Source organism: Nicotiana attenuata, chromosome 2 (assembly GCF_001879085.1).
Source record: "Nicotiana attenuata strain UT chromosome 2, NIATTr2, whole genome shotgun sequence".
Classification (NCBI taxonomy): domain Eukaryota; kingdom Viridiplantae; phylum Streptophyta; class Magnoliopsida; order Solanales; family Solanaceae; genus Nicotiana; species Nicotiana attenuata.
Genome location: NC_031990.1, coordinates 32,679,523 through 32,706,384, shown reverse-complemented (window position 1 = coordinate 32,706,384; position 26,862 = coordinate 32,679,523). Strand labels below are relative to the sequence as shown.

At 41.1% G+C, this 26,862-nt stretch overlaps 1 pseudogene; it reads left to right on the top strand.

Moving 5' to 3' along the window:
- LOC109218186 overlaps nucleotides 1–7,404 on the top strand; it is a 17,615-nt pseudogene extending 10,211 nt beyond the window's left edge.

Below are 26,862 nucleotides of genomic sequence, written 5' to 3'. Positions count from 1 at the left end.
GGGGAGGGGGGAGAGCAGCATAAAAATTATTTCCCTAAAACCTATTTTCTACCCTCTAACCAAACACTAGAAAATATTTTTCAAAAAGATTTTCACTCACCAACCAAACAAGGGAAAATAAGTGATAAAATCACTCATTTTTCATGAAAATATTTTCTAGGAAAATATTTTCCTTCATACCAAACACACCCAGAATCTTTACGTTTTTCAAAATAAAATTTACTTGTATTTGAAAAACAAGCTAGCGTTTGGACGTTTTGATTGAAACTTGCAAAAAGAGTTTTTGAAGTTATGTTGAAAAATAAATTCTGAAAGTTGAAGTTGTGTTTGCACATGCATTTTATTTTATGAAAAGTTAAAGTTTTGTGAGTACAAGAAAAGATTTCACCCAAATATTGCCTTTTTTGAGAACTTGGAATTTTTTTAATTTTTTCCCAAAATATGATCATATTTCATAAACAAACAGTGTTGTCAAAAAAAAAATTGAAAAATCAAGCCAAAATGGCCAAACGGGAGCTAATTAAAAAGTATTATAAGTCACAATAATTAATAACTTAAAATATTTAAATGCATATGAAAAAATCACGGTCAAATAATATCCAATTTGACTTTCGAAGTCTGAACACCTTCACATAAATTGAGACGGAGGGAGTATGTTATATTTCATTTTCTTTCTCAGTTTTCAATAAAATTAAAAAGAATGGATCTAACATATGGTGATGTGCATTTCGTGTTTTATTATTTCAGTGGTATGCGTTCGAGTTTTTGGTGATGTGCACCGAAAAATATGGAGATATACCAAATATGCCAAATTTTCCACACAAAAAAGGACCAGAAGTGTTCAAGGGTAAAATTCTGCATGCTCTTGATTACTCTAAACTCGACCAAGAAGAATCTACTGAACTTCTGAAAGGGAAGAAAGTTGAATGTGCTGAAGCAAATCAGCAATAGATGTTGCTGTTGAATGTGCTGAAGCAAATCAAGGTAAAACTTTCTATTCCTTATTTATACCTCAAAGTATTCATGAAATGATATGTCTATTCGGATTAGCCTTTTTTTCAATAAATTCATGTGTTTTTTAAAAAGTGGCAAAGTTAATTTGTACTAGTATACTGTATCTTTGTTGGATCTTGGAGGAACTTGCACGTATTTGTTGGAAAGCGTGTCAGGCTAATAGAAGGGAAAAAATATTTAAAAGAGAAAAGCAATAAATTGTACAAGACAAGATTTACGTGGTTCGGCAATTTTTGCCTACTCCACGGTCACACAAACTCCTCCGCCAGTTGTTGCTTAACCATGTTGATCTCATTTATGCTAGATCCTGCAATTAGCATATCATCAACGTACAACAGTAAAATGATATAGGATTCATCAAGATTTTTGATATAACAGCAATGGTCCATCTCACATCGTGTGAAACTATTGTTATGCATAAATCCATCAAATTTCTTGTACCATTGTCGGGGAGATTATTTCAAACCATACAAACTCTTCCTCAACTTACACACAAGGTTTTCTTTACTGAAAACTTGAAAACTTTCAGGTTGCTTCATGTAGATGTCTTCTTCAAGGTCACCATACAAGAAAGGAGTTTTAACATCTAGCTGCTCCAAATGCAAATTTTCTGAAGCTGCAATACTTAACACCGACCTGATAGTAGTTAATTTGACTACAGGAGAGAAGATCTCGGTATAGTCAATTCCTTCCCTTTGCTGAAAGCCTTTTACTAGTAATCGTGCTTTGTATCTCTTCTTACCTTCATGCTCTTTCTTGACTCTGTACACCCACTTGTTCTGCAGCGTCTTCTTTCCTTTTGGTAACTCTGTAAGTATCCATATTTTATTCTTTTGAAGAGAATTCATCTCTTCTTTCATGGCTAGCTTCCACTTATCAGAGTGTATCACCTGCATTGCTTCAACAAAATGCTTTGGTTCTCTAGCACCAGTCAGAAGTAAAGAGTGAAGAGAGAGAGTTAACCTATATGGAGCATTTGTGACTCTTTTAGATCTCCTTAATATAGATTCAAGAGTAATTGATCCCGAATTTGATTCAAGTCCTGGCTCCAGATTTGGTTCTGCATTTGATTTTATCTCTGGTTCCACTTCTGGTTCTGATCCTGATTCGGCTTCTGGTTCTTCATCTTCAATGTCAGGATCGGTTTTAATCCCTTTAGGCACTTCAGTTTCTGAGATTTCTTTTAACTCGACTGTTTCAGATGTCTGTTTGCTGGTACTGGTTGGTTCTACTTCAAGCTTGTCCATGTACATCACATTTTCATTAAATGTGATATTCATGTGTCTTAGGATCTTTCTATTCTGATCATCCCAAAATCGATAACCAAAATTATTATCACCATAGCCAATAAAGAAACATTTCTTGGCTTTAGGATCAAGCTTATCTCTATCATTAGAGTTTACATGCAAATAAGAAACACAACAAGAAAAATTCAGATGTGAGAGAGTTACCTCCTTTCTATCAATACCTCCTTAGAAATTTCAAAATTTAGGGGTACAGAAGGTCCCCTGTTTATGAGGTAAGCTTCCGTGTTAACAACCTCGTCTCAAAAATACTTCGGCAATCCAGAATGTATTCTCATACTTCTAGCTCGTTCATTCAGGGTTCTGTTGATCCTCTCAGTAACGCCATTTTGTTCCGGTGTTTCAGGAACTGTCTTGATCATTCTGATCCAATTCTGAGAGCATAATGCTTTAAACTCTTGACTATCATACTCTCCTTCATTGTCAGACTTCAGACATTTTAACTTTAGACTTGTCTGATTTTCAACTTCACTTTTCATCTTTTAAAGGTAACAAACACATCAGATTTATTTTTTTAAAAATAAAACCATTCCTTTCTTGTGGAATCATCAATGATGGTGAAATAATAGCGTGAGCCTCCCAGAGAAGTTACACAAGAGCTGGTCCCCACACATATGTATGCACTAGTTCCAGCTTCTCTTTCTTTGGCGTCCTTCCCGCCTTTGAGAAACTAACTCTTTTTTTTTTTCTGTAAATGCAATCTTCGCACAAACCTAATTCAACATGTTTTAGGCTTGATAACTTTTCTTTGGATGCCAACAACTTCATTCCCTTCTCACTCATATGTCTAAGCCTCCAGTGTCACAATATTGTATCACGACCATGATCAACTGTTGCTATAGTATCTGTATGTATTACAGTTGCATATTGTGTTCCCTTCTTGAAGCCTCGTGCCACAACCAAATTTTCTTTGGTTATGTTCCACGATACGTTATCGAATTTTGTTGTATATCCTTCATTGTCAATCTAACACCGTAGATATCAAATTTTTCTTGAGGCCATGAATATGTCGGACATTTTGCAACTTCCATAGCTTGCCTTGTGAGTTCTTTATATGAACTTCACCTTTCCCGACAATATCCAGAGGTTCGTCGTCTGCTAGATAAACTTTTCCGAAATTTCCAGCAATATAATTATGCAATAATTCTTTGCATGATGTAGAGCGAAAGGATGCACCTGAGTCCAAAATCTAAGATTCGATTGGACTGTCTGCACAACAAATTAGTGCATCACCGACTTGTTCAGCAATTACATTTGCTAAATTTTCTTCCTTCTTCTTCTTTGGTTCTGTACACTGACTACTGTAGTGACCCTTTTTATCGCAATCCCAACAAGTAATGTCCTTGCGATTTTTGGATTGCCCTCTTTTCCTTGACTTTGATCTGCCACGACCATGACTCTGTCCTCTTTGGTTTCTCTCCCCCTACTTTCAATATTAAAAGCAGATATTGAGGGAATCACTTGATTCTCTTCAGCGAATATCTTCGCTTAGAACCAAGTCTCTAATATCATTCAATTTGAGTTTGATACTTCCCGATGAACTGCTAACTGCAGTTACCGTTGTAGACCAACTCTCCTGTAGAGATTATAGTAGAATCAATGTCATGACTTCATCATCAAATGTTATATTAACAGAACTCAACCAAGTTAAAATTATATTAAACTCATTGATATGTTCCGTGAAAAATCCACCTCCGGTCATCTTTAAGTTGAACAATCGATGCATCAAATAGACTTTATTTGAATCAGGTGGCTTCTCGTACATATTTGATAACGCCTTCATCAGGACTGCAGTGGTCTTCTCGTTAATGATGTTAAACGCCACATTTCGTGTTAGCGTCAAACGAATATACACCAAGAGCTTGGCGATCTAATAGATCCCAATCCGCTTTGGCCATATTCTCTGGTTTTATCTCGGTCAGAGATAAGTGCAATTTTTCTGGTACAAATAATCCTCTATTTATATTTTCCAGAATCCAAAATCTTTGCCATTGAGCTTGTCAATCTTAACCTTCCCTTCTTCCGATGCCATTTTTCAAAAAAAACATTTATGTGAATAGTGCCTATGAATAGTAACGACGAATATTATTCCTTATAAAAAAAAATATCTCAACCGTATAAGGTAGACAACAATCACTGTTGGTGAATAGTATAAAAAAAAATTCAAAGATGACCGCCTATCATTTTTCTTTTCTCTTTGACTTTTCTTTCTTTTGTTTTGTCTACTTTTCTTTCTTTCACATACAACAACAGGTTTGCTCCTATCAATATTTCCCTACCAAATAATATACAGATAATATATTTTTAAAGATAGTGAAATTTCATGTCAAGACCTTTAATTTTTTCTTCAATTCAGTTATTTTTAATTTCTTAAACAATATTATAAAAGGCTTCTCAACTATTGATTGTTTGGTTGTGTGCTTATGCTGTGTTTTTCTTCAATTTTTTATTTTCCATTTTTTGCTTTAATAGTGATTAAAAGTATAGTTGTTGTAACAAATTGGGCTTGATTTTTTTCATAAAACCATTTATTAACTTAATGTCTTATCAATGAATAGTTGCTCCTCTTCATCAGCAACTATAGAGATTGTTACAACTATTAACAAAATATAAAATTAAAAATAATAAAATAGCGTTATGTCAAAAAACAGGCCAAGAGAGGGACGTGCGTTTGTCTTAATCCATAAAAGGAAACTAAATTGTGGTTGTTGACATGAGAAGTAGTACTATTCCTTTAGAAAATAGCAAGTGAACGACATGTCAGTGAAAAAGCTAGCTGTTGCCATAATTGTCATAATACAATAGTACAGTAGTATTATTTTAGTTTGTTTATAAAATATCACCAGAAAAGGAAAATTTTTATTTTGTGTCTCATACAACTGACATTAGTTGTATGATGTATCTTTTTTATATCACAGTTTTATGGACCTAGATTTTTGTGGACCCAGAAGTGTAAGATTGGGGTCCACAAATTTGCAAGACAAAAAGGAGCCTCCCACAACTAATATAAATTGCGTGAGACACACAATCAAACTTCTCCCAGAAAAGGGACCAGAATACATGTCAAAAGCAGTAATTTGATTTTTCAAGACTGCATCATTGGCATTTTTTCTTTCAATTCAAAGTCACACGCATTAAATATAGAATTTTCGTATTAGAATTGAAGACGAGAGTTTGACCTAAGCAAACGTGCTCAACAGATTAATACTGAGGGGCAAAAATAGAAACCACTACGTTTTTTTTCACTTCTAATATTTGTTTATCAGTTGAACTTGTAAAACGTTTTTTGACTGTTAAAAGTAATTCTTTCATATTTTTTTTTGGTAGGACCTGAAGGGCAAGCATGTACAATGATAGTAAGGACATTGCATTGGACAGTTCCACACTACTTCATTTGGGGTTTGTCAATATTGGTGTTAGTGCATTTTAATATTAAAATTATAATATTAAAGTGTATTGTTTTTTGTGAGACAGTTCCTCAAAATATTAGTAGCATAAGTATACTTGAACTCCAGCATATTATATTGGAGTTCCAGGGATAAGTATGCTGGAACTCCAGCATAATATGATGGAGTTCCAACATAAGTACACTAGAACTCCAGCATAATATACTGGAGTTTCAGCAAGTATACCGGTCCAGTATAATATGCTGGAAGTTCATACACAAGTGCTCGAATCTCCAGTATATTATGCTGGAACTTTCCGTGTGTTGGAGTTCCAGCATAATATGCTGGAAGTTCATACACAGGTGCACCGAACTCCAGTATATTATGCTGGACCGGTCTCTGTTGCAGCAAAATAGTGGCTATTTTTCATTGACTTGGTAAACGTTGGCTAATTTTGAATGACCAGTCCGAAAACTGGTTAGACCGTGCTATTTTGTCTAAAAAGAGCGAGATATCCCCACCTCAATCTGAAGAATATTTATTTATTTATTTATTTTTCTATCTTGTTTTTCAAGTATAATTACTTGTACCAACATCCACTTTACTTGTTCTATTCTACTCATCTTCTCAGTTCCTCCATTCAAGACCTAATCAAGGCCTAATCAGAACCCTGCTTTGCCACATACTTTCTCCTCTGGTCAGCCCCATTCTTTTCTTGTGTGTGTGTGTTTTCTTCCTGAAATATGGTGCATCATTTCACATAAGACTAACATAAGTGTCATATATATTGCGACAGAGAAGAGGAGCTTCGAGTCCTATTTGGTATGGAAACTTCCACTGGAAAAGTATGGACTGAAACCAGAACACCCTTTTGAGGAAGACTATGCATCTTGTCAAATGGCTATTTTGCCTCATAATTTCTTCACCGAGGCTGATAAGGGCAAAATCTTGTTCAAAAGAACATTGTCGAAGTGGTGGTTCTGGGAAGGAGGAATCCAATTCGAGGACAACACCAAATTGGAAGCTGATGTTGTCATACTTGCAACTGGTTTTCGCAGTCTGCTAGAGTTCCCCTCTGGCATGATTCCATTATACAGGTAATTAGGCACTCTCTGACCCTAATATTAAAGTTTGGCTTTAGGCCACAAATTTTATTAACCCGCCTCATATAATTGATGGTGTATACTAAAAAAAAGTTTATTTTCCAATTCCTTAGCAGGGAACAGTTTATCCATTAATTCCAAATATGGCTTTTGTGGGTTATCTTGAAAGTGTTTCGAACCTGCATTCAGCTGAGATACGTTGCATATGGTTGTCACGACCTCTAGATGATCTATTTAAACTAGCCCCTGTTGGGAAAATGCTGGAACAGGTAACACAGGACATGGAGATTATGAAGAGGATGACAAGATTCTACAAGAGAAATTGCATCTTCACTTTCAGTATAAATCATAGTGATGAAATCTGTGAAGAGATGGGATGGCAATGTTGGAGAAAGAAGAACTGGTTGGCTGAAGCGTTTAGCCCCTACAACAACCAAGATTATGCAGACGCATAAGTAGATTCATTCAATAAATTAATTAAATTTACTACTTATATTAAGTTTGTAATTCTTATATAGCTAATTAAGCAATAATGCATTACACTAATTGTTTACCTCGAAAATCCGAGTAACAATTAAACTTGTTTGTGGTTTTAAATATACGTGATTTGGTTCAATGTTAATTAATAACCAAGAAATCGAATGTATAAATTAAAGAAGTAAGTTGAATCAAACTAGTGTTTAAGCAATTCTTGACCTCGAGCTACGATGGCCTCGAGGTAGGTCAGCAAGAACAGTAAAGTAAAGACAATAAGCTAAGAGACAATTCTGATGAGTAATGAGCAAGAAAGTAAGAGAGTACATTCTTTTGCCAATGATTGATGATGTTTACAAATGATTGGGGTCCCCTTTATATAGTAGGGGAACCCTAGATAAGGTACATTTCTATTTACAATAATGAATCTTATTGGGACAGTTGTCTAACCGCTAGTACAAATTCGTACTAACTTATACAAATCTATGCCGGAATTTATGCTTGGGGACATGGCGGGAATCTTGCTCTTTCTGTTACAAACCCATAATGGCATCATCTCGAGGTTGGTCATACTCGGCTTCGGTGCTCATCGTGTACTTCGATCCTCGAGCCTTGTACTCTGTCATCGGACTCGAGCTTGGTCCATCGAGCTTGAACTCGATCCATCCTGAACTCGGGCTTGAAGCGATTCTTCGAGCCCGTGAAATCGGGCATACCTGAGAAATCGGGCATACCTGATTTCGACCGTATACAAATAGTCCATGCATTTCTTAGAGTAAGATGATAAGAAACGATTTGATCCTCGATCCTCCGATGTCTCGATCATAATGTCAATCTCGTGACGTCGGCGACTGAAGTGATTGAAAGGTCGCGTCTGCATAGTTCCCAAGACCATTAGTTGAAGGCGGCTGATGGTCGGCCATTAGCCTCCCCAAATCGTTAAGGCGGCCACTATAAATAGGTCAATTTTATAACTTTTACAATCTTTACTTCTCAAATCTTTCTCAAAACCTCACTAGCTTCTTCATCTTCTCTGAGTTCACCCTTTCTTCAATTTGTTCTTGCTATAGCATCAACTTCTTCTCTTCTTTTGAATTTCTCAACAACAATGGCTAAGACATCTAAAACCGTTCCTCAGAAAGAAAAAGCCTCCTCATTGCGGCCGGCCGGTGGTAGAACGACGGTGCCACCTCGTACCGAGGAATCCATTCCCGGGCCATACGAGCTATCTTCCGATTTCAAGGTCGATAAGCCTGCGTCGGTTCCAGGCCGATGCGAGCCCATGTCTTGATACATCTGCTTGATAACCGAAGATGTTCTTGAGCAGGTGAAAAAGGATTGTAATTGGGGGGATAAGGATGTCGTGATTCCTTCCCCCGAAGAGGACATCACCACTCATGTGGAAGGGTACTTAAGCGTGTACACTTATCCTTTCACACTAGGTCCGGTAGACCCAGTCATTCTCGATTTCTGTCACCAATATCGGGTGACGCTTGGCTAGATCTACCCTTCTTTCTGGCGTATCGTCAATTTGATCAGGTATTTCTCGGGCTAGGTTGAGGGGCTGCCTTTTACCCTCGACCACCTGATCAGGCTATACAACCCTCGCCTTTATCGAGGCGGTCTGATAAAGCTCCAGCGTCGATCCTCGAAGTCTCTATTCTCCAACATCGATGAGGACAAGGACTGAGGATGGATGAGCCGGTTTGTCCGAATCAAGACTTTCGATTTAATTCCTGCTGAAAGGATGCCATTTCCCGATGAATGGAACATGAAACATGAGTATAAACTTATCGATGATGATTACTGTTCTGCTTTCCTTATTCTTCCTCGATTTAATACCCTTTTGATGATGCAGCTGCCCCTTGGTTTCCTGGTGCGATTTTGGACCTTACAGGTTGGGTTCGACAACTAACTTCTACTTCTTCACATTCAGAATGTAGCTGGCGTGATCTGGCCAAGGTTCGGTAGGAAGCTAATAACCTTGGTGAGCTCCCTTGTTTATATATTGGTGTTCTTTTGTAAAATACTTACTTTCTCCTTACGCAGGCCTCGCAGATACTGTTGCTATGAGGCCGCCCCTGCCCGGTGAGGAGGAAATCCCAAAGCCAACCAAGGAGAAGAAAAGGAAAAGGGCTTCGCCAGCAAGTTCCCCGAAGCCCAACAAAAATAAGGCTCGAAAGCCTAGGACCGATCCCGCGGCCCTATCTGTAGAAGCGTTCCAACACCTTCGGGATGATGAGGAAGAGGGAGAAGGTGACGATTGCCTGTTGGTAGCTCGGAAGAGAGGAAGCACTAAGGCTTCAAAATCCGCCAAACCGGTGATGGCCGATGCGGTTCATCCTCGAGCTGAAGAAATCTCGGAGGGGAGCTCGAGTGGAGTCCCTGAGCCCTCGGGTAGCAAAAGTGCATCTCGTCCCCGAGGACATTTGGCGGGTGAGCCCGAGGAGCCTAATTCTGAGGCCCTCCAAAGAGAAGATAATTTCCCAAGTGAATCACTTGAGATAATTAACATAGATGAATCGCCACCTGGTCCCGTGTTCTCTGAAGGACAGTTCCGAGATGTCCAAGCCATGAAGACTCCCGACGTGGGGGCGACCCATGAAGGGACTGATATTTCCGAGAGTGCTTTGCAGGGGTCGAAGACGGTCCCTGCTTCCATAGTTATGCTCGTGATTTATTCTTGTTTTTCTGAGTCTAATCTCTTTTCTTCGCATGAAGGCTGTGACACTCCATCGGCAAGCGTTCTCCAAGTCTCGAGTCGAGCTCACCCGATGCGAGGCTGAAATCAAGAAGCTTGTGAAAGTGAGGGACAGCCTCAAACTCCTCTATGTTCAAAAAGAGAAGGAGATTAGGGGCCTTAGAGCCGACTTGACGAAGGCTCATTGAGAACAGAGCGAGCTTATTGAGCAGGTAGTGTAGCTTTTTTGGAGTTTGTTATGTGTTTATCTGACTTAGCGACTAACACTTCGACTTTGCTGGCCCAGCTGAAGGGCGAGCTTGTGGAGCAGCTTCGAGAAGAGCTCAAGGTGAAAGAGGCCGAGACCCTGGGGTGGAAGCAACATATGGATCGTCTTGCCTCGGAGAAAGACACGCTTCGAGCCCAACTAACTTCGATCGAACGCCAGCTTCAGAATGTAAAGGGGGAAAGCTTGACCTGGAGCCGAAAAATTGAGGAACTTGAAGCTAAATCGGCCACCGAGCTTGCGAAGGCCAAATCTGAGGTAGAGGCGTTTGTGGCCTCTTATCGAGCTGACGCCGAGGCTGCTAACATTTAGGCACAGTTTATCTCCATTGCTGCTGAATTCAAATTGTCATCTGCTCTCAATCACGCTAGGAGAAACTCTCGAGGAAGTGCACAGTCGTGGCTTTGACCTCTCAGCTGATATTGAAAAGGCTAAAACTTTGGAGGACGAGGCTGCCGCTTTACTCTTTGATGATGAATATTCTGCTAGTAGCTCCGAGAGTGGAAGAGATAAGGATGAAGCCCCCGAGGAGGAGGTTCCCGAAGATGCGGCTCTCAAAGATGTGGCTCCCGAGGATGCGGCTCCCAAAGTAGATTAGGCTTTTAGGATTTTGTTTTTTGTTCGTGTAAGGTCCCCTGTGGGCATTGTAAATACCCTTTATGAATATAAGGAATTCCTTTTCTTTCCGCTCCATCTCCGGTTTGTTTTGAATTCTGCTTCATCATCGTTTTGTGAAAATTTTTGATGTTATAACTTCAATGATCGAGCGAGCACTAGCTCGGAGAACAAACCCTTAGCTTTTTTAGTAATCAATGGGCGATCTTTGAACGTATAATGGAATACCTCTTAAGGTTTTTGATGAATCCTCGAGCTATGCTTAAGTCAATTTGACGCGAGCTCGGGATTATGGGACCCTTAGGTCCAAGTTGAGTGAGAGCAAGGTCTTGTACTCTGCATGTTTTGGCTTTTAGGTTCTTTTAGATCAGGCCATTATGGCCTCTAAGAGATGGCTATTATTTCCCCTTTTCGGCTTAGAAGACTGAGTAAAAATTTATTGGTGCCTTGGAAAGCATTTTTTACCCATTGGGTCTTTTGAGGGTTCGGTGTCGATCGGAACCCTTTTGTTTTTAGTGCCTTAGCACAAGTTTGTATTTGGATAATTCGATACCTCTTAAGGTTTTTCGAGGGATGATTTTATCGAAGCCCTTTGATTATTTTGCCGAGGGTAGCCTTTACTTAACCTTTTTTTGAGAATTCCAAGGCTTGTTTTTATTGCGGAATACGGACGTCTCTGAGCCGCGTTATTTTGGTCGTAGCCTTTAGTATTGTCGTAGCCTTCGGGTGTGTCTCTTGGACTTGTTTCCTAATAACATTTCGAACTTGTTCGAAACGTCAGTCCCCGAGTTTGATGGCCTTGTCCTTTACGTTGAGGGATGCCTCTTTGAGGTCTTACGAATTCGAGTTTAGACGTACTGTCGAAGACAGTCCCCGAGTATTTGAGGTGTATTTGCATTTTGTCGCTTGAGCCGTTTCTCACAGAATCACAAGTATAGTAGCAAATTTTTTTGAGACACAAAGTGTTTTGATATAGAAAGAATGCTTCTTTGAATAATTGATACATACGTACATGTTTTGCCATCGGGGCTCGACTATTCTATATGGACACGGTTCATCGGACCGTTTGGCCCATTACAAAGTTTTCCTATCGAGGCCCTCTTTGGCGTGAAGTATTTTCCTCGAAAATATAACCTCTAAGGGTGATGCCCCCCAGTATTCGAGGTTGATTGAAAAGAAGCCTTGGATACTAATTGAATTTTCCTTAGGTAGCACATAGTTGTTGCCTCGCTAAAAACCTCGCCGGAAAAACCCATTTGGGATAAAACCCGATCTAAGGGAAAAAGAGTGCAACGCGTGCTTTAAAACCTAAGGTCATCGTGTAGAAAGGTGCCCTTGACGTCTTCGATCGAACACCTGCAATGAGTTAGTTTTAATTACAAATGGAGAAAAGGAGGTCATACCTTAGCAGTAGTATCATTTGAGTAGTGATACATTCCAATTGTTTGGCAATTGTTCGCCTTCCATCGCGCCAAGTTTGTAAGATCCTTTACTGATAACTTCGATGACTTGGTACGATCCTTCCCATTTCGGGCCTAGTTTCCCCTCATTCGGTTCTCGAGTATTCAGGGTGACTTTCCGTACAACTAAGTCCCTGATTCCGAAGTGTCGGAGGTTGGTCCTTCTATTATAATATCTCTCGATTCTTTGTTTCTGCGCGGCCATCCAAATAAGTGTAGCTTCTCTTTTTTCATCTACTACCTTGAGGCTACTATTCATAGCCTCGTGATTTGATTCCTGCGATGCATGTCGAAATCTGGCGCTGAGTTCCCCTACCTCGACTGGAATCAAGGCCTCGGAGCCGTATACTAAAGAGAACGGGGTTGCCCCCGTGCTGGACTTCGATGTCGTTCGATATGCCCATAGACTCTTTGGTAGAACTTCTCTCCATTTTCCTTTTGCGTCGTTCAACCTTTTCTTCAAGTTTTTAATGATAGTTTTGTTTGTTGATTCGGCCTGTCCGTTCCCGCTCGGGTGGTACGGTGTCTATAAGATCCTCTTTATTTTGTGTGATTCGAGGAACTCCGTTACCTTGTTGCCGAAGAATTTCTTCCCATTGTCGCATACGATTTCGGCAGGTATCCCGAATCAACACACGATGTGGTCCCAAATGAAGTCAATAACTTCTTTTTTCTTTGACCTTCTCGAAGGCCTGTACTTCCACCCATTTAGAAAAGTAGTCAGTCATGAACAAAATGAATTTAGCTTTACCTGGGGCCGTTGGTTGAGGGCCGACGATGTCCATTCCCCATTTCATGAAAGGCCACGGGGACAGGACTGAGTGAAGTTGCTCACCAGGCTGATGGAACATTGGTGCAAACCTTTGACATTTATCGCATTTTCTGACAAACTCCTTAGTGTCTTTTTCCATGCTATCCCAGTAATACCCTGCTCTAATAATTTTATGAATCAAAGACTCGGTGCCGGAGTGATTCCCACAAGTGCCTTCGTGGATTTCTCGTAGAACATTATCAGTGTCCCCCGGTCCTAAACATACCGCCAATGGTCCCTCGAACGTCCTCCTGTATATTGTACCATCTTCATCCAATGTGAACCTAGAAGCCTTAGTTTGTAGAGCCCTCGACTCTTTATGATCCGATGGGAGCTTTCCATTTTTCAATTATTCTATATACTTATTCCTCCAATCCCAAGTCAAACTTGTGGAATTTATCTCGGCATGGCCCTCTTCGATCATAGATCTCGATAATTGGACGACAATCCCCGGGATATTATCATCTTCTTCAACTGATGACCCCAAGTTAGAAAGTTCATCGGCCTCACTATTTTGTTCTCGAGGCACATGATCTAGAGTCCACTCCTTGAAGCGGTGCAAGGTTACCTGTAGCTTGTCTAAATATCTTTGCATCCTATCCCCTCGAACTTCGAAGCTTTTGTTTACATAGTTTACCACCAACAGAGTATCTCACTTGGCCTCAATGACTTCAGCCTCCAAGCTTTTAACTAGCTCGAGACCTGCAATCATGGCCTCATACTCGGCCTCATTATTAGTCAACCTAGAAGTTTTAATAGATTGTCTAATAGTGTTACCTGTAGGTGGCTTCAAAATGATGCCAAGCCCGGACCCTTTCACATTCGAGGTATCGTCCGTGAAGAGGGTCCATACCCCCGATGATGTACCCGATTTTAGCAGAAGTTCTTTTTCCACTTCGGGTACAAAGGTTGGTGTCAATTGGCAACGAAGTCAGCTAAGATTTGAAACTTGATGGCCGTTCGGGGTTGATATTCGATATCGTACCCTCCGAGTTCGACGGCCCATTTTGCCAAGTGGTTAACACACATATTGGGTGACACTGGAAATATGGGTTTAGCTTTCTAGATGCTCTTATTAATGCAAGTGCTAATTTTCTAAGTGTGGATATCTAGTTTCAGCATCTCCTAAAGTCCGACTTACGTAATAGACAGGGAACTGCATACCTTGCTCTTCTCGAACTAGTACCCCACTTACCGCTGTCTCGGATACTGCCAAATATAAGTGAAGCTTTTCATCTACCTTCGGAGTGTGAAGTAGAGGTGGGCTCGATAAGTATCGTTTCAACTCCTCCAATGCTTGCTGGCATTCTGGGGTCCATGCGAAATCATCTTTCTTTTTGAGTAAGGAAAAGAACCTGTGGCTTCGATCTGATGACCTCGGCATGAATCGGCCCAAGGAGGCTATCCATCTTGTTAACCTTTGTACGCCTTTCACACCATCTACGATAGTAATATCCTCGATGGCCTTAATCTTGTCGGGGTTGATCTCGATCCCTCGATTTGATACCATGAAGCCGAGGAACTTGCCCGAACCGACCCCGAAGGCAGTTTTTTCTGGGTTAAGCTTCATGTTGTACTTCCTCAGGATTTTGAATGTTTCCTGCTAATGAGTTAAATGGTCCTCTGCGCGCAGGGAGTTAACCAACATATCGTCAATGTAAAATTCCATTGATTTACCTATCTATTCCTCGAACATTTTGTTAACAAGGCGTTGGTATGTAGCCCCAACATTTTTTCGCCCGAAAGGCATTACATTGTAACAATATGTTCCAAACTTAGTGATAAACGAGGTCTTCTCCTGGTCCTTCGGGTTCATGTGAATTTGATTGTACCCGGAGTAGGCGTTGAGAAAGGTAAGGATCTTGTGGTCGGCCGTGGCATCGATCATGAGATTGATGTTAGGCAGTGGAAAGGATTCATTAGGGCATGCCTTGTTTAAATCCTTATAATCTACGCACATTCTAAGTTTGTTCCCCTTTTTAGGGACTACAACTACGTTGGCTAACCATTCGGGGTATTTTACCTCCGAATAGACCCTATTTTAAGAAGTTTAGTTACCTCATCCTTTAGGAATGGGTGCTTCACCTCGGACTGGGGCCTCCTTTTTTGCTTTATTGGTTTGAAACTGGGGTCAAGGCTTAGCCGGTGTGTCGTTATTTCCAGTGGGATCCCTGTCATGTATAAATGGGACCAAGAAAAACAATCTATGTCATTGATAAGAAATTGAATGAGTTTTTTCCTGAGTTCGGGGGTTAACCCCGTTCCCAGGTATACCTTTCTCTCGGGCATATACTCGATCAGTATGACATGTTCCAGCTCCTCGACCGTTGACTTGGTTGCATCTGACTCTTCGGGAAAAACGAAAGTTCGAGGGGTAAGGAAATCCTTTCTTCTTCAATTACCTGTTTCTCAAATTCGGTCGAGGCTGGGGACGGTGATTGCTATTTGGACATCTGTTTATCTTTGGTGCTCGATCTTTTCGAGGTCGAAGGCGCTGGTATAGGTGTCACCTCATCGACTGCAAACATTTCCTTTTCAACGTGTTGTTCCCCGTAAACTGTTTTCACGCCATCCACTGTTGGGAATTTCATCATCTGATGAAGGGTTGAAGGTACTGCCCTCATGTTATAGATCCACGGCCTCCCGAGTAGTGAATTATATCTCATGTCGCCTTAGATGACATGGAATTTTGTATCTTGGATGGTCCCGGCCACGTTCATTGGTCGGATTATCTCCCTCTTTGTTGTTTCGCTTGCCATGTTGAAGCCATTTAGGACTCGAGATGCAGGTACAATTTTGTCCTGTAGGCCGAGCTGCTCTACGACCCTTGATCTGATTATGTCTGCTGAGCTACCTGGATCCAATAGAACACATTTAACTTGAATTTTATTTAACAAAATAGAAAATACCAGGGGGTCATTGTGCGACTGGGATATGCCTTCCGCTTCCTCGTCATTGAATGATAGGACGCCCTTGGGCACATAACTCTGGGTCTATTTTTCTCTGGTGACCGACACCGTAGTGTGTTTGAATATAGGCCCTTGTGGAACATCGACACCGCCAACGATCATCTGAATTACATGTTGCGGTTCCTCCTGCTCATTTTTTCTGTTTGCGTCTCTTTCTCAGAAGTGACTCCTAGCTAGATCACTGAGAAACTCTCGAAGATGACCCTCGTTGAACAATTGAGCTACCTTCTCTCTCAGCTTCCTACAGTCTTCGGTCCTATGGCCATGTGTGCCATGATATTTACACATCAAATTTGGATTTCTTTGAGAAGGATCGGTTTGTATAGGCCTGGGCCACTGGGTGTCTTGATCCTTCCAATAGCCGACACGATCCCTGATGCATCTACACTGAAATTATACTCCGACAACCGAGGTGCTTCTGCGGGATCAGTATGTCTATCAAAACCATTCTTACTCATAAGTCCCCGAGAATTTTGTCCCCGGTCTTTTCTTTGATCTTTCCGAGGAGCATTGCGCCCCGAATCATTATTTATTTGATCCGCGACATATGGCTGATACCGTTCCCTATTTGATCTTGGTTCTCTGTTTGTATCCCTCGGGGCCTTAACTGCTAATCTATTTGGATGTACTGAGCCCGAGGGGGATCCCAGCTGGTCGTCCTCGACCCTGATCTTCGACTGATAACGATTATGTACATCTGCCCAAGTCACAGCTGGATACTTGATCAAATTTTGCTTCAACTGTCGTGACGCGATCGAACTTCACTCGGTCAACCTCTGTGTAAAAACTTGCACAGCCCAATCATCCGAGACTAGTGGTAATTCCATTCGCTCCATTTGAAATCGGGATACGAACTCTTTTAGCATCTCATCATTCCTCTGCCTTATCTTAAAAACATCATATTTCCTTGTCACAACCTTTATGGCCACGGCGTGTGCCTTCACGAAGGCGTCTGCTAACATAGCAAACGAATCGATAGAATTCGGTGGCAAGTTGTGATACCAAATCATTGCTCCTTTTGACAAAGTTTCCCCAAATTGTTTCAACAAAATCGACTCGATCTCATCTTCATTTAAGTCATTTCCATTAATGCCGCAAGTGTACGAGGTAATGTGTTCACTAGGATCGCTCGTCCCGTTGTATTTAGGTATATCGGGCATACGAAACTTTTTAAGAATGGGTTTCGAGGCCGCACTCTGAGGAAACGGCTTCTGTACGAGGTTTTTGGCATCCAATCCTTTTAAGACCGGGGGTGCCCCCGGTATTTGATCAACACGGGAGTTGTACGTCTCTACCTTTTTGTCATTATCCTCAATCTTTTTCTCCCCTGACTTGATTCTTTTGGTGAGTTCCTCGAGCACTCATAATCGTGGGATCAGTCCCGAGCCATTACCGTTTGATCTTTCAGGCACCGGCTCAGTACGGCGAGTGATTTCTGGGTCGACCATACTTGGAGTTTTGTGCTGACTTTGAAGCTGAGCGATAGAAACCTATTGAGCTTGTAACATCTCGAATATTACTTGGAGGCTAACTCCCCCATCTCCTATACCTTGTGTTCCTTGGCCACCAGATCAGACTTCCTTGCGTACACTCCCTCCGGGGTCTGCGCCAAAATCCGCATTCAAAGCAATGTATGGACTAACATCGACTGGTTCCACATTTGGCACTTCCTCAGGGTTAATCGGTGGTACACCGATTCCTACATTGTTGTTTTCCCCCATGAAATCCAAGACCATCATCGCCGTGTACGGGTGCATTTTGTGAGTTTGACATGTTTTAACCTGAGAACAAAAATTCTTGACAAGAACAAGTGTGAAATAACGTGTGTTATCAGAATCAGTACTGAAATAACCACTATTATCTTTAGCCCCACAGTGGGCGCCAAACTGTTTACCTCGAAAATACGAGTAACAATTAAACTTGTTTGTGGTTTTGAAGATACGTGATTTGGTTCAATGCTAATTAATAATCAAGAAATCGAATGTATAATTAAAGAAGTAAGTTGAATCAAACCAGTGTTTAAGCATGTCTTGACCTCGAGCTACGATGGCCTCGAGGTAGGTTAGCAAGAACAGTAAAGTAAAGACAATAAGCTAAGAGGCAATTCTGATGAGTAATGAGCAAGAAAGTAGGAGAGTATAATCTTTTGTTAATGATTGGTGATGCTTACAAATGATTGGGGTCCCCTTTATATAGTAGGAGAACCCTAGATAAGGTACATTTCTATTTACAGTAAGGAATCTTATTTGGACAGCTGTCTAACCGCCTAGTACAAATTCGTACTAACTCGTACAAATCTATTCCGGAATTTACGCCGTGATCTTGGGGACGTGGCAGGAATCTTGCTCTTTCTGTTACAAACCCATAACGACATCATCTCGGGGTTGGTCATACTCGGCTTCGGTGCTCATCGCGTACTTCGATCCTCGAGCCTTGTACTCTATCATCAGACTCGAGCTTGGTCTATCAGGCTTGAACTCGTCCATCCTGAACTCGGGCTTGAAGCGATTCTTCGAGCCCGTGAAATCGGGCATACCTGATTTCGACCGTATACACTAATAAAAAAGGAGGAAAAGAACAATAAAACTTAGATACTTCACACTACATACGAAAAGCTATGTATGAAATGATAAGTTAGTATTTCAAGATTACATGAGTTATTCCATTCTCATTTGCAATTTAGTATGCGAAAGCATATGATTGTCCAGTAATTTGTGTTATATCTATTAAATGGGCCGAATGAATTTTGTAATTTTGGATAGATATTGCTCTTGAATCAACTTACGAAGTCGTTAACTGATAGAGCCAATAGGCCTGGCTGTTTCACCAACTCTGAAATCTGACTCTTCACTGGGTTGGCCAGCTGAGTTTTTGGGCCAAGTGACAAAACTGAATCGGGCTTTAGCCCAATATATTTTTGGGAAATGTATATTTTTGAAGAATCAACCCAAATAGCCGCCCACAGAATTTCTTAAACTAAAAATAACCGATAGATATATAATATATGTATAATTTATGTATAATATGTGCATAACTGTGTATAATCAATGTATAATCTTTGCATACCGGCTAGAAAAAGTAAATAGTGAATTTAGCCGGCTATTTGTGTAACAATACCTATTTTTAGGGGAATCTTACATAAATGTCCCAAATGAGTTCGAACTTACCAACCTCTAACCATTAATAATAGACTTACCAAAACTAAGCATATATAAAACTGAAAACCCAAAAAAATAGTTCTTTCTCTTCAAGAATCACATGCAAAGATCTCCTTCCATATTTTTAAGCGTGATCAGCAAGCAACATTAGATGCAAGACGGAAAGAAAATTTCATGGATGAGGTAGCAAGCAAGGTGGCGATTTACAAAAAAATATATATACAAGATTCCAGAAATCTAAGCAAAAAATAACATTTTTCAATGGGTATGGTTAAATATATTGAAAACATTTAGATATGTTAATATACAGGTTTTGAGGAAGATTGGAGGTGACTGATTTTGTAATGACCCAAAGGGTCATCTTTTGTTTTAGAATCCGATTCCATGTTTCGAGGCCTTGAAAATCTGCATTTTCTTTCTCCTCGATTTGCATGCGCAGTCCACGCGTGTTTCCGAAAAGGCTTTATATGAAAATTTGAGAAAAATATTGAGTTTTGCCTTTAAAATTGATTTAAGTTGACTTCGGTTATAAATTTTAAGTAAACGGACCCGGACCCGTGATTTGACGGTCCTGGAGGGTCCGTAGAAAAATAAGGGACTTGGGCGTATGCTCGGAATTGAATTCCGAGGTCCCTAGCCCGAGAAATAAATTTTTGAAGAAAATTGTTAACTGAAAATATAATGGTTTTTAGAAATTGAATAATGTTTGATATTATTGGTATCGGGCCCGTATTTTGGTTCCGAAGCCCGGTACAGGTCCGTTATGATATTTATGCCCTATCTGGGAAGTTTGGTGATAAACGGAAGTGATTTGACGTGATTCGGGCCTTTGGTTGAGAAAATAGAAAGTTTGAAACTATCTTTAAAATTTCATGTGTTTTGGTGTTGAATTCATAGTTCTAGGTGTTAATTTGGCGATTTGATCGCATGAGCAAGTCGTATGATGTTTTAAGACTTGTGTGCATGTTTGGTTTGGAGCCCCGAGGGCTCGAGTGAGTTTTTGATAGGCTACGGAGTGTTTTGAAACTTAAGAAAATTTTTGGTATGTTGCAGATCTGCAGACTTCGCATTTGCAAAATCTGGCTTGCAAATGCGAGCATCGTATTTGCAAAGAAGCTTCGCATTTGCGATCATTAGGGCTGGGAGGGGACCTTCGCAATTGCGAAGTTCGGCCTCGCATTTGCGATAGGAACATGTCGCATTTGCAAACAAGTGTTCGCATTTGCGATAGTAGCAGGTCCTGGACATTCTTTGCATTTGCGATGGAGTGCTGATCGCAAATGCGATAACTGCGACTGTTCAAAACCATTTTGGACAGGATTTTCATTCATTCTCCAATTTTTCAAAACCTAAACTTCAAGAGGCGATTTTCCAAAGACCATTTCTTCCCCAAATCATAGGCAAATGATTTTAACTCATTTCTTTCAATCTATTTCATCTTTTTTCAAGATTCCATCTTAGAATCTAGAGTTTTTCATGGTGGAATTGGGTGTTTTTGGGTAGAACTTAGGAATTTCGAAATTTGGGGATTTAGACCTCAAATGAGGTCGGATTCCAAAACCAATTGTATATCCGGGCTCGGGGGTGAATGGGTAATCGGGTTTTGGTCCGAATTTCGAGTTTTGACCAAGCAGGCCCGGGGTCGATTTTTGACTTTTTGGGGAAAATATTGGGAAATCTATAATTATGCATTGGAATTGGTTTCTTTAGCGTTAATTGATGTTAACTAGTTAATTATGAATAGATATGAGCGGATTGGAAGTGGAAACTAAGGAAAAAGCGGTATTTGAGGCCTGAGTTTGGCCGTGGAATCGAGGTAAGTGTTGTGACTAACCTTAGCTTGTGGGATTAGGTATTGTTGCCTTATTTGCTACATGTTTAGTTGTTAAGTACGATGTATAGGTGAGGTGACGAGTACCTATACGTCGTTGTCGGGTCATAGCATGCGAGTGAGTCTTATACTTGTGACCGTTGTGTTTCTTTATACGTACTGTTCCTGCTTAAACTAGTTATTACTCCTGTTAAACAAGTCTTATTATGCCTTCCTGGATTTGGATATTGACTGAGTATTGGCTCAAGTTGAGATTTATGTTGTGAAGTTAAATAATGAAATGAAGTTGTTTAATTATGATGCCCTTGCCTGGTTGTTATTGTTTCTGTTGTTTCTTGTGGTGAGGAAGAGTGATAAAGCACGAAGGGTGATGTCGTGCACGTTTCTGTTATTGATTATCTGGTGAGGTTGATTGATAAAGCACGAATGGTGATGCCGTGCACGTTTCTATTATTGATTACCTGGTGAGATTTAGACTAAAAGCACGAAGGGTGATACCGTGCACTTTCCGTTTGCTGTGTTTACTTGTTATTACCGGTTCAAAGTGTACTAGCTGTTTAAATTCCTCTACTGCTGTGATTCTTTATTTTGGTACCCCCATAGCATGTTGCCCCCTTCCCGTTAATTTCTGCTTAACTTCTATTAATTGTTATTCTGTTAGCATAATGTTTAACTACACAGGTTTATGTTATTTGTTGTGTCCTAGCCTCGTCACTACTTCGCCGAGGTTAGGCTCGGCACTTACCAGTACATGGAGTCGGTTGTACTGATACTGCACTCTGCACTTTCTGTGCTGATCCCGGTACTGGATCACACTGATCAGAGTTTGGGTTGCTGCCTTCAGTCCACATGAGACCCGAGGTAGATCTGCCGGCGTTCGCAGACCCTGGAGTCCCTTTCCCTCTATATTAGATTCCTGTTTTCTTTCATTCTGAAAAACAGATGTATTTCCTTTAAACCAGTGTTTGTAGAAATTCTTAGACGTTCGTGGATTGTGACACCAGATCTTTGGGGTAGTCGTGTATTAGTGTTTTAAAATGTTATAAAATTTCCTCACTTCATATCTGCTTAGTTTTAATTATTACTAATAGTGTTAGAACTGTATCTATTGGCTTCCCTAGCATTCTAAGAGTTAGGCGCCATCATGATCCCGACGGTGGGAAATCCGGGTCGTGACAGATTTTGTATCAAAATTCGTAGTTAAAATCGAGTTCAAAAAATTCTTTTGCGACACATGCATCAAACATGTATCACGCATGTATCATACACACAGGTATACATGGATATACATGTGATACATATTTGATACAAGTAAGATACATATATGATTCACAAATGATACACAGTGTGATACACATATCATTTTTTATATGTTTCATCTTCGACTTGTATTTTCAATTCAAAACTCCGCCAAATCGTCCCAAAACGTAGATTCAAACTCTTTAAGATGTACTCAATCTATTCTAATAACATTCACTTAAGAGAAAGTAAAAATTTGACCTTTTTTGGCTCCAACTAGCTAATTGGTTAATATTAGCAATATTTATTTAATTGGTCAATTTTTGTAATAAGCTACTTATAAGTGGACATAGCTGGTAGTTTACCTTATTTTTAGCCCTTTCCAAAATAATAACCGACAATATATACATTTTCTGTGTATACATATGATAATAGGTGAATTTGACTATAATCACGCACCGAATAACCACCTTCTTGTGAACTTTAATGTGGAAAAATGACAACAAAATGCTCTTATTGGTACTTTTCATGATTTGCAGGTGATATAGGTGTAAGGAAGGATAAGGAGCAGTTTGGAGTCAACTATTGATGAAAAAAAGGCTAATTGTTGCATTTCCCAAGTGACCCATTCAAAACAGGCCAAATTGCCCGGGTACAGGGTCCACCGCGGTTCCACCGCGACCGCGGTGAAACCGCGGTGGAAGGTAGTCTCTGAATAATTGAAGATCCGCGAGGGTATTTTACNCTAATAGGATCCAAGGTAATCGTATACTCTGACCATGCAGCTCTTAGATACTTAATAGAAAAGAAGGACTCTAAGCCACGCCTGATTCGTTGGGTGTTGCTACTGCAAGAGTTCGATCTTGAAATTCGTGACCGTAAGGGCACTGAAAATCAAGTCGCTGATCACCTATCACGACTTGAAGGAGCTGAGATGTAGTAGAAGTGAAGAAATTCTGGAAACCTTTCAGATGAGCAGTTGCTCGTTACACTCATCAGGAAACGCCTTGGTATGCAGATTATGCTAATTACCTGGCCAGTGGTATTGTTCCTCACGACCTGTCATCGGTCCAGAGGAAGAGATTCTTTCGCGAAAGCCAATGGTATTACTGGGATGAGCCCTACCTGTTTAGAATATGCCTTGATAACATGATCCGGAGATGCGTCCCCGAGATCGAACAATCTTCTGTCTTGCAGGCTTGTCACGCTTCAGCGTATGGCGGTCACTTTGGAGGCATCAGGACGGCAGCTAAGGTGCTAGAGGCCGGATTTTTCTGGCCAACGGTATTTAAGGATGCTCACTCATGGGTCAAGAGCTGCAATGAATGTCAACGCTCCGGGAACATTTCCCGGCATCATGAGATGCCCATGAACCCAGTTCAAGAAGTGGAAGTGTTTGATGTTTGGGGGATAGATTTCATGGGTCCCTTCATTAGCTCCTATGGCAATAAATACATTCTTGTTGCTGTAGATTACGTGTCCAAGTGGGTGGAAGCTGCTGCATTACCTACCAATGATGCTAAGGTGGTAGTCGGGTTTCTAAAGAAGAACATATTCACCCGCTTTGGGACACCACGTGCAATTATCAGTGATGGAGGAACTCATTTCTGTAACCGAGCCTTCGAGAAGTTGTTGGCTAAATATGATGTGCGCCACAAGGTGGCTACTCCGTACCACCCACAGACCAGTGGACAGGTTGAGGTGTCCAACAGAGAGATCAAGAGCGTACTGGCAAAAACTGTAAATGCTACAAGAACTGACTGGGCAAGGAAGCTGGATGATGCACTATGGGCCTATAGGACAGCATTTAAGACACCAATTGGTATGTCACCATATAAGTTGGTGTTTGGGAAGGCTTGTCACCTACCTGTAGAACTGGAACATAAAGCATGGTGGGCATTGAAACAGCTGAACTTAGACTTAGAAGCTGCGGGCACGTCGAGAGTCACAGAATTACATGAGCTAGAGGAGTTTCGGTATCTTGCTTTCGAGAGCACAAGTTTGTATAAAGAGAAAATGAAAAGGCTTCACGATCAGAACATTATTGAACGAAATTTCAAATCTGGGGACAGGGTACTGCTTTATAACTCAAGACTGCGGGTATTCCCAGGTAAGTTAAAGTCAAGGTGGTCTGGACCATTTCGCGTGGTTGAAGTGTTTCCATCCGGAGCTGTGGAGGTTTCTACTGAAGATGACTCTCGTACATTTCGAGTCAATGGTCAGCGATTGAAATTGTATGTTGGTATGCACGAGCCTAAGGAGATGACCGAGATGCATTTGACCGAACCTCAGAGGTCGAGCTAACCTTAAACCTCGCTTACATGAGTCGTGCCGCGACGTTAAATTAGGCGCTACGTGGGAGGCAACCCACGACGTTGTTGTAATTGTAATCTTAGTAAAAAAAAAAAAAAAAGACGACAGAATCAGAACAGGGGTTCTACCGCGGTTCCACCGCGACCGCGGTGAAACCGCGGTAGAACACACTCGCGGAATCTCACTGCCGCGGTTCCACCGCGAACGCGGTAGAACCGCGGCAGACCCAGACGCGGTCAGGTATTGTATTTTTTTTTTATTTTTTTTTATTTTTTTCTTTCTTTTCCTAATTTTTTAAAAACACCCCCCACCTAAATAACCCCCAATTCCGCCCCAAACCCCCATTATCCTCTTTCCTTCTCTCTCCATTCACAAACCCCCTCTCTCTCTCTTCTTCTTCTTCTTCAACACCCTTCATCCCCAACCCACACCTCCAATTTTTCTCCTCTCTTCATCTCAAGTAAGTTCTTCTCCTCTCTCTCTATTTCTTTATTTCCTAAGTAGTGTAAATTGTTAATTTTATAATTATAGTTAAACCCTAGTTAGGATTAGTCTAGTTTTGCTTTCTTTTATGATTATTATGGGTATAGTTGTTGTAGTTGATGTTTGGGGGGGGGGGTGTTGTTAGTGTCACAATGGTTGGGTCTCAATTAGATTATAATTGTAAAATTGTTTTGGTAATTTGGGGACCTAAACTAATTTTATGGTGAATATTGATTTGGGGTCATGTGTTACCCGTGAATGATGGCACGATGTTGTATATTGTGGGGGTGTGCTACGCCGACTTAGGATTGTACTGTTATCCCGGTTGGTTGTTGTTGTAGGGTGAATTGTGGTTTAGATGAATTGTGTTGTAGTTTTGTTAGTATAGGTGTACTTGTTGGAAAGTGATGTTATCTCTTGGTGGTGTTGTATATTGGAGGTAATATTGACTGGAATAAGTGTGGGGTGTCTGTTGCTGGATGTGGTACTGAAAAGGCGGAGCTGTTGTAGGGTTGTCTAGCTGTTGTCATTGGGTGGTGAAGTCTGAGTAACCACCTTAATGGCTTTAGCTCATGTAATAGGATGATGGTTTGTTAACTGTTTTCAGGATTAATGGCTCCCAAAAGGCACAGGCGCTCTGGCGGTCCTTCTCACCAACCTACTTATGATGAATCTAGATTCCAATCGGAACAGGCTGAGGATGACTTCCGTGCCAAAGCTAATAAAACGTTCATTCAGGAAATCCCGATTGATCGGGCTGCCCTCCGAGCTGAAAGTGTGGAGATGTATGAAGAGATCCGGCGACGGGAAATGGAGTTCCTCTTTGCTGACCCTGCACCTGTCAACAAGATGTTGGTTCGTGAATTTTATGCAAACTGCCCATTAAATTTGGGTAGGGAGTTGATTGTGCGGGGTACGGTGGTCAGTGCGCAGATTGCTACAATTCGCCGGGTGTTGAGGTTGCCTCCATTTACCGGCGATGTTGACTACTATCATGACAGGCCTGGGGTGACATGGGAGGTTATGACGGATGTGCTTTGTACGGAGGGGAGACCTATTTGGCTAAAGGAAGATATAACTCTCAACTCTAGCTCCTTCACTCACCTCACTAAGTGTTGGTTGACGATTATCTGTAGCAGGTTCCTGCCTTCTAGCAACACCACGGACGTGAACTTCAACAGGGCATTGTTAACTTGGTGCTTTATGACAGGGAAAGATTTCGATGCAGCACGGATAATTGGCGATGAAATGGTCTTACGAGGCCCGATGCTGTCTAAGGGATTCTATTTCCCTTCCTTGGTCACCACACTATGCTTGATGAGGAACACTCAGACCAACCCAGCTGATGGTGATTTGCTCCCAAAAGCAGCTTTCAAAGCTTCCAGTATCCGAGTGGGCAGGAGCAATCGCACTACCATTGAGATTGATGATGAGGAGGATGCTCCGTACCCTATGGCACCATCTAGGCGGTCTGTCGACAGTGCTGGTCCCTCTTGGCGCTCTCATGCTGGAGCAGACCTATCTCGCTCACAGTCCTCTCGGCCTATGTTGCGCTCTTTGGAGGAAGAGGTTGCGGATCTTCGCACCTCGGTGGATGGTCTACACACCAGGCTGGACGCCATGTCACAGCGGCAAGCTAGATCTGAGAACAAGTTTATGGCTTGGCTGCGTGCATTGGGAAGGGCCTGCCATGTCGATCCTAGTACCGTCTCCGACTCAGATTGAGTTCAGGGAAG